Source organism: Equus caballus, chromosome 23, assembly GCF_041296265.1.
Source record: "Equus caballus isolate H_3958 breed thoroughbred chromosome 23, TB-T2T, whole genome shotgun sequence".
NCBI lineage: Eukaryota > Metazoa > Chordata > Mammalia > Perissodactyla > Equidae > Equus > Equus caballus.
This window is the reverse complement of record NC_091706.1, coordinates 46,653,144-46,667,185: the sequence shown is the minus strand read 5'-3', so window position 1 is coordinate 46,667,185 and position 14,042 is coordinate 46,653,144. Positions and strand designations below refer to the sequence as shown.

Below are 14,042 nucleotides of genomic sequence, written 5' to 3'. Positions count from 1 at the left end.
AGAAAATACCAGTTGTCAAGTTGGCCCTAGTGAGTCCTATGGAATTACATATGGTAACTAAATATTGCAGCCTGTAACAATTATCTGTGAATTAGTAATTAGGGGATTGAATTGGTCCATGCTTATTTGTCTTATATGCCTAAGGTTCATGTTCGGATAGATAGGTTCATATTAATTTGGATTTCTTTATACAGTTTTCCCTTATCTAAACTACTTGGAATCTTGCCAGCAAGATGTAAATCATCATCTCTTTTGCTGACTTTCCTCAGCGTATTCTCAGCAGTGTAGACTACCACTGACTGACAGGCTTATCAGCTGATTTAGAGAGTGACATGTCTTTGCTGTCAGAGGAATACGGAGTTCTCTCTAGTAATTCTTTAGTACAGATTATGAAAAACACTGCTTTTATTATTGTGGACAAATTTTATTTTCTTCTGGAGTATACGCAGCTATTTAATCAACAGAAGAGCCAAAGGTGAATTTGTTTTGATTTAGTATGGAGGTGAATAGGAGGATTATGGGCAATTTTGAGTTTCTTAGATACATTCTGCTCTTTTGTAGACTTTATTTCATCTTGAAACTTTTGATTCCACTAGGATTTTTAATTTACTTCACAGATAATTGTTTGATGTCTATTTAAGATATTTTAAATTTTTTTATTGAGGTAACATTGGTTTATAACATTATGTAAATTTCAGATGCACATCGTAGTTCATCTTCTGTATACACTCCGTCATGTTCACCCAAACACTGGTTGCCATCCATCACTGTACATATGTGCCCTTTTTTGATCCTCTTCTATATTTAATTTGACCTTTTTTTTTTTGTGAGGAACACTGGCCCTGAGCTAACATCCATGCCAGTCTTCCTCTACTTTGTATATGGGACACTGCCACAGCGTGGCTTGATGAGCGGTGTGTAGGTCCATGTCCGGGATCCGAATCTGCAAACCCTGGGCCACTGAAGCGGATCACACGAACTTAACTACTACGCCGCTGTGCCAGCCCCTAATTTGACCTTTTTAAGGTTATCTTCCATAAGTAATTTATATTCACATTGGTATAGGAACCAAAGTGATATCAAATAAGCCTTATTTAGTATGAGCTAAATAAACAGTAACACTATTCCTTGCCTCGTATGTTGGCTGTAGTGGGTGCTTTATGAATGTGGCACTTATTTTGAGTGATCAAGCGTGAGGGGTCTTTATTTCTAATTGATTTCTACCACTGAAATAATTCTTGTATATTAAGGTATATTTTTACATGTTCATGTTCCCTGGGATTCCGATCTCAGTTCTCCCCCTTGTTAATCTGTGCCTTCTTCCTGATTAGTCTCTGTCATCTTCAGCAACACCTGGAGGCCAGTGATTCCCCACTTTTGTGTCTCCACTTTCTTTTCTCCTTAGGTCCACATGTGTAATTGATTCATTCTTTCCACAAATATTTATTGAGCGCCAACTCTGGGCCAGCCAGTATTTCTAGTGCTGGGGCCCTGTGAAAAAAAGGAAACAACAACAAAAAACAAAAATTCCTCCCCTCATGGAGCTTGAAATCTGCTATGTCCTATTTTCTAAAGGCATTGCAAGCTCAGTATGTTCAAAAGGAATACATTTCTACCCCTTCCTCTAAAAACAGATGACGTTGCTCTTTCTGCTCCTGTTGTTTAAGCTAGTCATGTCGCAATATTTCTAGCTTCCCAGGTTAGAAACATTGGGAGTCAAACTCTATTGCTGTCACTCTCTCATTCCACCTGCCCGCAACACACGTCTAGTGGTCATTGAATCCTTTTGAGTCCCTCTAATGAATATGTCTGTATCATCCCTCTTTTCTTGCCACTGCCTTAATCTAGGCTCACATTATTTTTTGTTGGGCTGTGTTAACAGCCTAACATCTGGTTGTAGTGTATTAGTTCTTCTCTCCTTTTGGTAAATTACTTGCCCTATTGCCAGAATTGTTTTTCCCGAAAATAAATTTTAGTAATTTTTCTCACCCTCCCCAGTGTACCTACATGCTCCACCAGTCCTGCAAGGTAAAGTCGCACTAAGGCCATGGAAACATTGCGTTCCTAGCTCCTATCTAGTTTAGTACCTCAGTACTATAGAACCACTGTCGTTAAATTCTCTGGTTTCTTTGCCTTAGCAGATGTCCTTCCCTCACAAGAGATGCCTTTCCTCCTGTTTCTTCCCCATACTCTCCTAACTTGTGCATCCTTGAGGACAATTCACATGTCACATCTCCTCTAAATTCTTTCTCACTCATACTGACAGCATTGGATTCCTCTGTACTCTCATAGAATTTAGCACATCACCTTGCAGTGTGATTACTTACTCTTTTCCACTAAATTGAGGGCTCAGAAGTTAGGTAGCTGTCCTTATTCTGCTTTGTCATATGCTTCAGTGATAGAGGCAAGTAACAGATTTTTGGGGGGGCTTAAAGTTTATATAGAATTTGGGCTGGCCCTCTTTAAAAAACCCAAAAATTATGAATACAAAATTAGGTGTCAAAGTGCATATTTATTTGAATGGGGAATGGAAGGATCCTGTGCAAGTACCTTCATTGCTTAATCTGCCTGTGCCCCATACCCAGGGAAATGTAAGTACTTGGCTAAAACTTGGTGGAATAATGCCGTGTATATATAATTTTTTTGCTGTTGATTTTTTAAAATTAGGAAACAATATCAGTTAACCATTCTGATGCTGATACTGTTAATAATGCCTAATGTTTCTATAGCACTTCTCATTTTCTAAGCACTTTCACATACGTATCTTATGGGATTTTAACAACTGAGTTGCGAGGAAAGTGACTCAGACTCAGTGACTCTCACTGTGTTTAGCTGTTTGCCGGGTGAAAGAAGATCGAGTTGAAGTTCTTCCTCTGAGATCAGATTTCACTTTGGTAGGAGCAAGTGTTCAGTTCTTCCTGTGCATCTTAACCCTCAGTCAACACCTTGCTCCACCTCCTGTTAGCCTGGGGAATGCTAAGGGATTTCCTGGGGGCTTTCCAAATTCTCTTGCTGCCGCTGCATCTCTCTCTCTCTTCTCCGTTTAGCTTCCTCACTCATTATTTCTTCTTCCTTTCCTCCCCTATTTGTTTATTTGTGTCTTACGTCCACCGGACCCATTCCCTCTCCATCTGTCTTCTCTGGTAGGGAACTTAGTACTTTTAAGTATCAGTTCTTTGAGCTCAGTTTTGTAGTTTGCAGTTGTTGGATTCATTTCTGCCTCTTTGAAGTACTGAATGGGGTGATTTTGGGATCCTCAGTAGTACAAAAAGTGCGTATAGTTTTTGGCACTGGGAAAGGAGACATCCTAAAGCCACGTACTTTATTTACTGCATAGGTACGACATGGGGCAATTTGCAAACCCCACTTCAGAAACGATCAATTTTCATTTGTGTTAAGGAGTTACTGATTTAATAAACCTGCTTAATCTGATAGCAAATAGGAAAGACCAAAATGGAGAGAATAGTGTTCAGACACTAATAGAAGACAAAATAGTGATAGCAACAGCTTTTGTATGCCTGTTATTTCCAGGTACTTTGCATATGTTATTGTTAATGCTCACTTTACAGCAGCAGCTCAGAGAAGTTAAGTGACTTGCCCATGATCTCAAACTAGTAAAACGGTTGAGTGTTTTTCTAAGAGAACTTTATAAAGCAGCCTGGGAACACTGAAAGCATAGCTGCCTGGAGCTACTTAAGCTGAAGGTAAAGAATTCTTTTCTTCCCTGTAGTAGTGTTATTGGAGCACAGAGCTATGATTTGCTGGAAGGGACTTGGCTTTGATGTCGGTCAGACTTCAATTGCCTTTAAATGTTAGCTCTGGTGCTTACAAGCTTCCTGAAGGTAGGGGAAAACACTGTATCTTTCTGAGCCTCAGTTTTCTTACTTGCATATGGATGTACCTAATACAGAGCAGTTGGAAGGATTCAAGGAAATGTGTGTGTGTGAAGCATGGATGCTCTGTTTAAGAAGATGGGAATAGATGTGTGACAGCAATTTTGTAACTGGTTTCATTTCAAACAGTAAAAATAATGTCGGTTCATTGCCTAAAAAACTCACTTCTGGAGACTTATTCTCTGAAAGAATTATTATTCTAGTAGATGCAATAGCAGTCAATTCTTATATGCACTTTTATTATTAGTTGTTATTGAATAGCATTTTTTAAAAAGTCTCAAATAACAAATTATTACTTTAATTTGTGGATTACAACCAAGCCTACATTTTAGACATCCCAACAGTGAACATAAGTTTGGAAACTTTTGCCTCTTGAAAGGAGTGTTTGGTGCTGAATGTGTACCCAAGGAATAAAGTTACTTTTTGTTTTAAATCAGCAAAATGACATAGAAAATTAAACAGTATTTTCTTTAGGGAATCTACTCAGGGTGGACTCCCAGTTTGATCGAGTAGGGCTTTTAAGCCTATTCTTTCTTACTTCTTCTTCTCTGTCCCCAAATCCTCTTGTAGCTGAATTAGATTACTCTTGGCTGAAACTTTTAGATTATTGGTTGATGTTTTGATACATAGACTTTTCAGTACCCCCACGTAGTGGCTTTAAAAATATGCTTGCTTAATAAAAGGTCTGAATTATGTGACCTTGAGAAAGTTAATAATCACTTTGACCTTCTACTTCCTCATCTATAAAGTGTGGTGTTAGCAAGTGATGTTTTATTTAGAAAGAGTAAAAGCCCGCAAAATTTCCTTATGTCTTCAAATAAGACATTTGAAATTAAATATTAATAATTTTTTTAAAATGCTTTGGTTTCTTCTGCCAGCTGAATTTAAGGGTTCTAAATTGCTTCATGAAAAGTATTGCAAAGAATGGGCTCAGAGAGCGAGAGAGCTTGATCCTTCACGAGCCCTTCTCAGTACACGCGTGGTCCTTCTCTGTGCGAAGAGCTGGAACTAAACCAAAGGGATGCATGCCATTAGTCAACACAAGCATGGTGTAGGAGAGAAAAACAGCCCATTAAATATCATTCCAATATGCTGTTTTCCTCCCAGGGGATTTCCTATCAGAAATTTGAGCCTGACTTCTTCTGAGTAAAGTTTGTAAACTTTATCTTTATTCCTATCCAGATTCAGCAAAGGGAAATCATGAAAGCCACAAACTGAATTTTGGAGGTGCTGATTGATGGGGAAAGATAAAAATATCTAATTATGTTTAGTACTTACAGCTCAGTGATAGCTAAGTAGGCAATATGATAGACGACACTCATCATAATTTTTGTAGAAAAGATTCCAGAACAGGAGAACCAATTTGGAGTAATAATAGGGAAATGGTGGAAGTAGAGTTATTTTAAAGGTTATGGGGGAAAGACCTTGAAATGACCTTGAGTGAAGAGCATGAACTCGAGGTAGTAGGTGAGGGGAGAAGTTGAAGCAGCGTGGTGATAATATTCTGTTCTACCCTCCGACCTCCCAGTTCCACAGTTTTGTCTGTACTGGAAAGGTTGTTTCTCTTCAGCATCCTTTAGGACTTTACCTTGAGGGTTAATTCAGTCACAACTGACAAAGCCACCTATTGTTTTGCCCCAGTATCCTCATTGAGATCTCACAAACTCAGTGAAAATCCAGTCCCTGAGAGGGCGGCTGAGGTATGACAGATGTCTTTGGATTGTCACTCCCTCTTGCTGTTGACAAGCCCTTATACAGAGCAGCTGCCAGCCCTGTTTCAGGGTCCCATGGGGACACTCTCAATATCCACACTTTTTCTAAGCACCAGGGACACAGTCTGCACTGGCCCCCTGGAGAATTGCCTCATTCCAGGCAGGCAAAAGGGCAGGAGGAAGGAGCCTGAAGTAATTTCTCAGGAGAATTTGCTGCCAGTGTAGGAATTACACCTGAGAATTCTGTGGCACAAAGTTAATCCTTCTGTACATTTTTGATTTCCCCCAAGAAAGTTATGTGGCTGGAGTGAATGCCTAAGGAGCCAGCTAGCTGCCTCTGCCGTCCGACATTGACCCACGGTCATTCATCTGCAAGGGCAGCCCTCGGAGGACTCTCCCTGCCTGGTTCTGTCCAAGAAATATTCCTATTGTGTTGTGGTCCTTAACACTGAAAATGTGGTAGCAAACGGGCAGACTGCCCAATAACCTAAATTCCTCTGAGTTTAACTAGGGAGCGAGAGAATAGAAGAAGCTAAATCTTCATCTCAGAAACATCTAAATCTTTTCCTGAGTCAACATGTGTAGTATGAGTTAACAGTATGGGGGAGGGCCCCTCTCTTTTAGGGATGTTCTAAAAGAGAACGTTATGGATGGAAAATATGTAAAAATGGGCGCCCAGAGAGAATGAATCGGAATCCATAGTTCTCTAATGTGTGTGTGTTTGCTTATTTTTTTAAAAATTATGGACGAGGGTGGAGGAGGAAGGAAATAAATGTAATCGAATAGACTATAAGTGATTTGTGTAATATATTAAAAAGAGAGAAAATTCAGTCTTTGAAATAGTCAGTTGAGTAATCCCAGACACGCCACTGATTTGTTATGTAAGCAAACCCCAGTGACCTTTAGCCTGTCTGTGAGTTACATGGTTTTTGAAGCTCTTCAACTCTAAAATTGACTTCATAGTTGGGTGTCGGCAGTAAATAAGGGATCTTAACTCTAAGGCATCACAAAATATAATTTAGGTGTGTAATGCTGGAAGTGGATATGAATCCGGTGAAGCGTCTTTATAAAGTTAGTATCTGTGTGCTCTAGGGAGCCTGCACTTAAGGAAAGAACACACAGACATTTTGGAAGGACAATGAACCCTTAGCTCAGCCCTGCAATCTTAGAAATAAAAGGAAGTAACTTTCAAAACCAAAATAAATTTCACAAACGTGTGTTAGTATAAATGCATTTGTTGAATATCCGTAGGTAATAAGATAGCCTAATTTGTATATTATATGTATTTGCCTTTTTAGTAGGTTTTTTCTCCCTATTAGAAAATTCCTAGGAAAAGGAATGAGATACTATTTTCACCAAAACTTGTTTAGAGTATGTGGGTTCTTGGGTCAAAGTAATGTTTTTGATTTTTGTATGTCTACATAATTGTGGATTAACATGCCGCTTCTCCATATTATAGTATTAGCTGAGATGTATTATGTGACTCTTCATTATGTTGAATTGTCGTTTGAAAACACATGAAAGATAAATAAGCTTGCTTTGGTTCACTCATCCTTCCCAGCGGTGCAGATTTGGGTTTGCACTCTGTCTGTGTTAAGAAGTACAACAGCAACAGTTGTGCATCGCTTTCTGCCCTGCTCTCTGTCTCTCACATGGAGTTGGCTAAACCAGGACTGTAAACTTCTGCTTCTGAGGCGCTTATCTAAAACAGCTTGGTAAAACTAGGAGCAGAGTAGCCATCAGAAAATCAGAAGAAAGCTGTGTTTTTAATGGCAAAAGTGAAAATTCTGAAAATTCCGTATGTTTTTGAAGAAATCTTTTCATAATATTTCCTTTTCTCTTGCTGGAGTTAAGTAATCTAGCCTAAAGAAATTATTTTTCTGGCAACATTTACCAGTGGTAAACATTTTTCTCCAAGTAATTTAGTAGTTTGAGGTGAAATCTTTTTTTGCTGAGGAAGGATGATAGGATTTGAAAAATATTGTGAATTGTAAAGAAGGAAATAATCATTTCTAGTCCTGTCTTCCAAAATTAGATGCTAACATTTTCCCATGTTTACTGCCAGTCTCTTATTTTTCTAATTTTTATTATGAAAGATTTCAAATGTACATTTTACAGTGTACATATTCCAGTGAATTCTTGTATATCCATCATTCAGCTTTAACAGCCATTGGTTCATGGCCAGTTTCTTCTGTCCTCTTCCATTTCTTGGAAGCAAATCCCAGACATTTCACCACTTTATCCATAAATATTTCAACCCAATTACTTTTTACATATATACTTTTAAAACATTCTAAAAGTATAGTTTTCTTAAAAAAATAGAGAATGCTAAAGTCCCTTTCTGGCCTCTCTCTGATTGTAGGCTGCCACTTTCATCTGTTCATCCCTAAAAGTAATTAGTTCTGTAATTGATTTAGAATGTATCCTTTTAATTCATTGTTGAATATGATGAAAGTACATATATACGTATTTGTGTGTGGCATAGATTATTTTATATATTTTTTGAAATGGAGATAAATGATATGAAACTGTACTTATTCTGCAACTCTAAATTTCATTTTGAGATCTAGATTGTGAGTCTGTTCTTTAATAAGTGAGTCTAATCCATTCATGTTTATTGTGAATACAGATGTCTGGATTTATTTCAGTCCCATTGGTTTGTGTTTTTTGTTTACTATGCTTTTTCCTTTTTTCTTTTTTCTCCTGTTCTAACCTCTTTTACGTTGCTGAAATATTCTTTTTTCCATCTTTTTTCCTCCTGTTTTATAAATTATATTTTCCATTTCTGGGTTTTTTTTTAACGTTACTTTAAATTTTTAACATACATATTTGACTCATTTTTCTATTGGAGTTTGAAGTGAAATTATTTCTATCCTATGACTGGAATTTTTTTAGCCAGAAATATTTTCATTATTTGTAAATGTTTTTTCACGGTTACTATGGTTTCATTTATAGAATGAAACCTTGTCAGTTAGATCTCACATTTCTTTTCCAATATAGGATTTATGTTATGTTTAGTTGAAACCTGGTGGTTTTATCAGGCTCTCATCAAAACTGAATACTTCATAGTATTTTATACACTTGGCATAGTAGCACCTTCCTTATGGCCTGTTTTTCTGATGTAACTATCTATCCTGTAAGATTCTTAATTATCTCAGCGGTCCTATTAAAGTTATCTTTGCTTATAAGCTCCCTCAAATCTTTATTGGGAGTAGAGTATCCAAATGAAGTGGTTAATGGAGGAAGAGTTCTTCTAACCAAGGGTGCTTGAGAGGAGTGGTTGGTTTAGGATGTGATGGTATGGTGCCATACCAAAGCAGACTGTAATAGTTAGGTGTATTTGAATGGAACAAACAGAACCTCATAGAAATTACCTTTGGCAAAATGGAGTTCACCATAAGAGTGGATGTTGGTGACTGTGCATCTTAGGGACCAATTACTTTGTTTCCCTCCCATTGGCAGTATTGGGTCTCCAAGGACTACCTGCTTCTGTTTTAATGTCGGCTGTGTTCTTCTGTCTCTGTCAACTGATTCGTTTTGCTCTCTCATAACTCAGGCTTGGATGTGCCCTATCCTAGCCTCTTCATCCTTTACTCCTCTTCCTTCTATCTTTTCAACTCTACCTCTACCACTAATTTGTTTTGGTCAGTGTTTCCTCTTCTTATGTTCCCAGGAGAGACACTCTAGCCCAGTTCTGCCTTTCAGGTGAGCGCTTTGGTTGTTGTCCTTTGGGCAAAGAGCCCAACTCTTGCTCCCTTGGTTATGGTTGGAGGAGGGGGCATAGCATAGTGTGTAGTTGCATATTCCTTAGAGCAGGGGCTGTGGAAAGTTTGAAATCTGTATTAGTCAGTTCAGCTGTCATAAAAATACCGTAGACTGGGTGGCTTAAACAGCAGAAATTTATTTTGTCATGGTTCTAGAGGCTGGGAAGTCCAATGTCGAGGTCTAGTAGGGTTTGGATTTTGGTGAGAGCTCTCTTCCTAGCTGGTGGATGGCCACCTTCTCACTGTGTTCTCACATGGCCTTTCTTTGGTGCTTGCATGTGGGGGGAGACAGGGTGAGAGTTAGGGGAGGGCGATATCTCTTCCTCTTCTTACAAGGCCATCAATCCTCTTAGATTAGGACCCCATCCTTATGGCCCAATTAATCTTAATTACTTCTAAAAGCCCTATCTCCAAATATAATCACATTGAGAATTACAGCTTCAACATACTAATTTGGGAGGGCATATGATTCCATCCATAGCAGCATTATAAGGTACTATAACTCAGTCTTGTAAACTTGATCAGGACAGATCTTTATTTCTAGAACAGTCATACCACTGACCTGCTATTTTTATATTCTCTATCTTGGTGATTGGTATTACTATCCAATCAATAACTCAAGTAGGAAAGCTGAGATTCATCCTAGACTCATCTTCCTTACCTCCACATTACCAGGTCCTATTGCTTATAGCTCTTAATTACTGAATCTCTCTCCCATTTTCATTTATTTTTCATTTTCATCTCTGTTTTTGAAAACGCCTCTTACCTGACCTTCTTGTTTCCAGTTTCTCTTGCTTTTTATAGGTCTTCTGCACCATTGCTGGAGTGATCTTTTTAAAACAAAGTTTGACTATATCATTCTCTGTACCGAAATTAGCTTCAAAATTGAATATCTAAACTCTTTAAGAATGGTGTGCAGGCCCACAATAATTTATCCTGTGCTCACATCTCTAGCCTCATCAACTCTGGTTTTCCTTCAGCCCCAGTCCAGGTATAAGAAACCGCTTGCAGTCCTGTGCCCTCTTGCCTCTCTGTGGGAGCTCTTTTATCACTCCTTCCACCCTGTCTAACTGCCCCCTGTTCTTTAGGACTCTGTGCAGGGGCCTCTGCCTCCAGAAAGCTTTCCCTTTCTCCTCAGTTTCAGTTTGGTGTTACTCTTTTGTCTTCTTGTGTCTTGAGTGTCCATTTACTTATGTTGTTCTTCCCTTCACGTGGCCCTTGAGTCCCCAGACTGTGTCCTCATTTCTCTAATTCTGCCACCCAGCAACATTCCAGTCACATAGGCACCCCGTGTGTGTTGTTGAATCAGTAAATAGCAGAATTTGAGTTATTTTCTACCAGTGTGGCCCCCTCGGCATTTTCACTCTGGACAGGTAATTTATCTTTCTGTTTTATAAAGGAAAGACAAGACTCTCAATCAATATTTGTAGTATGTTGTAAAGGCAACGTCCTGTGATACTTGATTTTCTTTGATTCTGGGGAGCAAAATAGAATTAATAAATTCTATTATTATTGAAGGAATTTGGAAAGATTCATAAATGTCAACTTGAAAATAAAAATTTCATGAATGCTTTTTTGATCAACCCTATAAAAATGAGGGAGAAGTTCAAAAGAACAGACCCTAAGCAAAGACCTCGTGTTTTCTGTTGGATGACTGCATGATGTTGGTGGGTAGTGGAATGTTTTTATGCTTTTGGAGCAATAGTTTAGTAACATTACCCTAGAAGATGAATTATGGCTGAAAGTGTAAGTTTTGCTATCACGACCAGTTGGCTTTATGACAAACTACCTGCAAATGACTACAGCCTCGCATTTGCTAACTTCAGGTAGTGCTGAGGCAGCTACGGATGAGAGAAATGCCAAATTTAAATGCAGTAACAGATGCTGAGCAACTTTGACAAGCTGCAAACCATTGCAGCAAGCTCTTTTAATGTTGTACTCCTTTTACAGTCAGAATTGTTTAAGATAACTAGAAAATTGTATGCATTTGGGGCAGTTTCTCTTAGAGTTATTTTTAGCGTAGAACATATTTTTCCTCGTTAGTCGCCATAAAATCTGCATTGGGCAGAATGATTTGTTTTATGTTTCAGACACTGATTCTCTACTACATAGAAACTGTGCCCACTGCACATTACCAGTACAACTTGTTGAAAAGTAGAATGATTAGTCAGTTAATCAGTTCCTGTTTCTAAATAAAACCAAATATCCTATTTCATTTTTATCCTCTCCTGAAGTTAGAGTTATCAACCAGGTATTGGAGAATCATATGGTCACAGCTAAAATATTTAGAGATTTATAAAGGATTTGGCGACTCTGTCATTATATTAAAGTTTTGCAGGGAGCATAAAGGCCTTAATTTAAAAATGATTTTTAAAATTTGATTTTTTTCCTAAGCTAATATATACACAAGTAGGATTGCCAGATAAAATAATGGATACCTGGCTAAATTTAAATTGCAGATAATCAATAAATTAATGTTTAGTATAAGTATATCCCAAGTATTGCATGGGATATACTTATACTAAAAAATTATTCATTTATCTGAAATTCAAATTTAACTAGGTATCCTGTATCTTTATTTGCTAAATCTGGCAACCTTATATTAACATAAAGTTTAAAAATCACACACAAATTCAGTGCAAAATAAGTTTCTCTTAGTGTCCTCCAGCCCCCCACATCCCACTATTAGTGTCTTTGGAAAGCTTTCAGAAGTAGTCTATATTTTTATAAACATGCCCATATTAATTTTAATTATACAAACATTTTCTCTTCCCTTCTTTTAAACAAATACGAGCAACTTAATACATTGTCCTGCAATTCTTTTTTCATTTAACAATGTTTTCACCATATGATTTTTGCAAGACAATATGGAAAATATGGAGTAATGTGGTAGAGTGAGTTTGGGCTTTGAAGTCAGGCAGAGTTGGATTCAAATCTAAGTTCTCTGGCTTACTAGCTGTGTGACCTCAGCCTCTCCTTTCCTCTGTTGTCTTATCTGGATAATAGAGAAAATAACATGCCAGGCAATGCAGGGTATTGTAGAGAGCAAGATGGTCAGGGTCTCTGCTCCTGTGTAATATGTGTAAAACGCACTTACCGAACGCTGGTGCCTCAGGTACTGAATTCATTGAGCCGTTATTGAAAGCTCTTGTAGTTCTGAGTGCCGTGGCTACTGAAACAGGTTCATTTATAACCAAGTGGTGATATGGCTACAAGCAGAATACATCAACAGCAGCTAGTATTTTCCATACGATTTGAATATGCTTATTCTCATTGCGTGGAGGGATTTAATATCTTGAGATGTAACAGCCATTTTTTTAAATATACTTTGAATATGAATATAAGGAGACTTATATTTTATTGGGGATTTTTCCTGAAATCTTGGATTTTAGAAGTGATTTGTTTAGACATATGTGAACATTATATAAATGGTGGATATTACTGATCTTTCTTTGATGTACCTAAAATACTTAATTCTGACTTGATAATGCCTTGATCATGCCTTTGTATGGCTTGTTGGCTATGTTGAATTGTCTATACCAGTGCCTTTCAGATTTTGTTCACATGGGTCCCTATTTCTTCCTTTGGTTTCTCCTTGTGTAGGACAAGGTCTACACAGTTTTGAACTTGGAAAGAGCAAAGAGAATGATAAGGTGAGTCTTCCTGCACTTGAGAGGCAGCATATTGTAGAAGTTAAATTTTTAATTACTCTGGAGCCAGCCTGTTTGGATTCAAATTTGACTCCATCACTTACTAGTGGTATGACCTTGGGCAAGCTACTTAACCTTTCTGTGCCTCAGTTTCCTGATTTGGAGCGTGAGTGGGTAGCACGAACATTAAAGGACTTCATTGGATAACATGCTTTGAACAGTGCCCAGCATGTGGTAGGTGCTGGTGTGTTCACTGTTATTACGTCTGCTTCTGCCCCAGCATTGGTGTCAATCTCCTTGTTCTTGCATCCACATCTCATTTCTTCTCTTTACTGCCCCTCTGATTGATTATCCTCCCTGCTAGCATGAATCGCCCAGAAAATCCCTCAGAACTTGGCTTTCTTCTGACATGTATTGGATCTTCTTTAAGTCTTACCCACTGGCCATGACCCACTGTTATCCCAGGCGCCCTTCTCTTTCTCTGTAATGTTGAGATGGGAAAAGAGGGCAGGCTGATGGCTGGGTGAAAAGGAGAATTCCTATCTGCAGTTTGCTGTGAGTGGACTCGATCTCTCCATATCAAAAATTCTGTGACTACAAATGAGTTTGTTTCTGCTTAGTGCTGAATCCTTGGGACAGGGGTATAGGGAATGGAAAGGAACAATTTTTTTAAAGCTCTTGTCTCTTTGTCATGGTTACTAATTCTGAAATCTGGGAAACCTCAAAAGATGTATTTATTTTACGGACATCAGAGCAGAGAAGAGAAACTGGGAAACTAGTTTTTATCACTGAAATCCAGAGGAGTGGCGCTCTCATCTGGGAGCTTAATGTCAGTGACTTGCAGCTGAATTGAGCTTTTTTTTTTTAAACCTTTATAAGAGTTTCTCTGGAAAAACAAAAGTAATTCTATTTCCACGTAACTTACTTGTAGGTGAACTTTTGTATGACAGTGTTTTTCTCAGTTGGGAACTGCTTACTCAGTACTTTCTCGACAGACTCTTCATGAATCCTTTGGCTTCTGAA

General features: G+C 38.1%; 1 protein-coding gene across 16 annotated transcripts in view; it reads left to right on the top strand.

Moving 5' to 3' along the window:
* The window catches only part of MPDZ (multiple PDZ domain crumbs cell polarity complex component), a 155,044-nt gene that overhangs the window by 8,856 nt on the left and 132,146 nt on the right, over window positions 1–14,042 (top strand). For 8 of the 16 annotated variants that reach the window (XM_070248691.1, XM_070248688.1, XM_023627359.2 and 5 more), the window contains exon 2: window positions 12,973–13,022. The exons of the other annotated variants lie outside the window; for them this stretch is intronic. The gene's annotated coding sequence lies outside the window, so the exon portion shown is untranslated. The remainder of the gene's footprint in view (window positions 1–12,972; window positions 13,023–14,042) is intronic. 16 annotated transcript variants of the gene reach the window in all.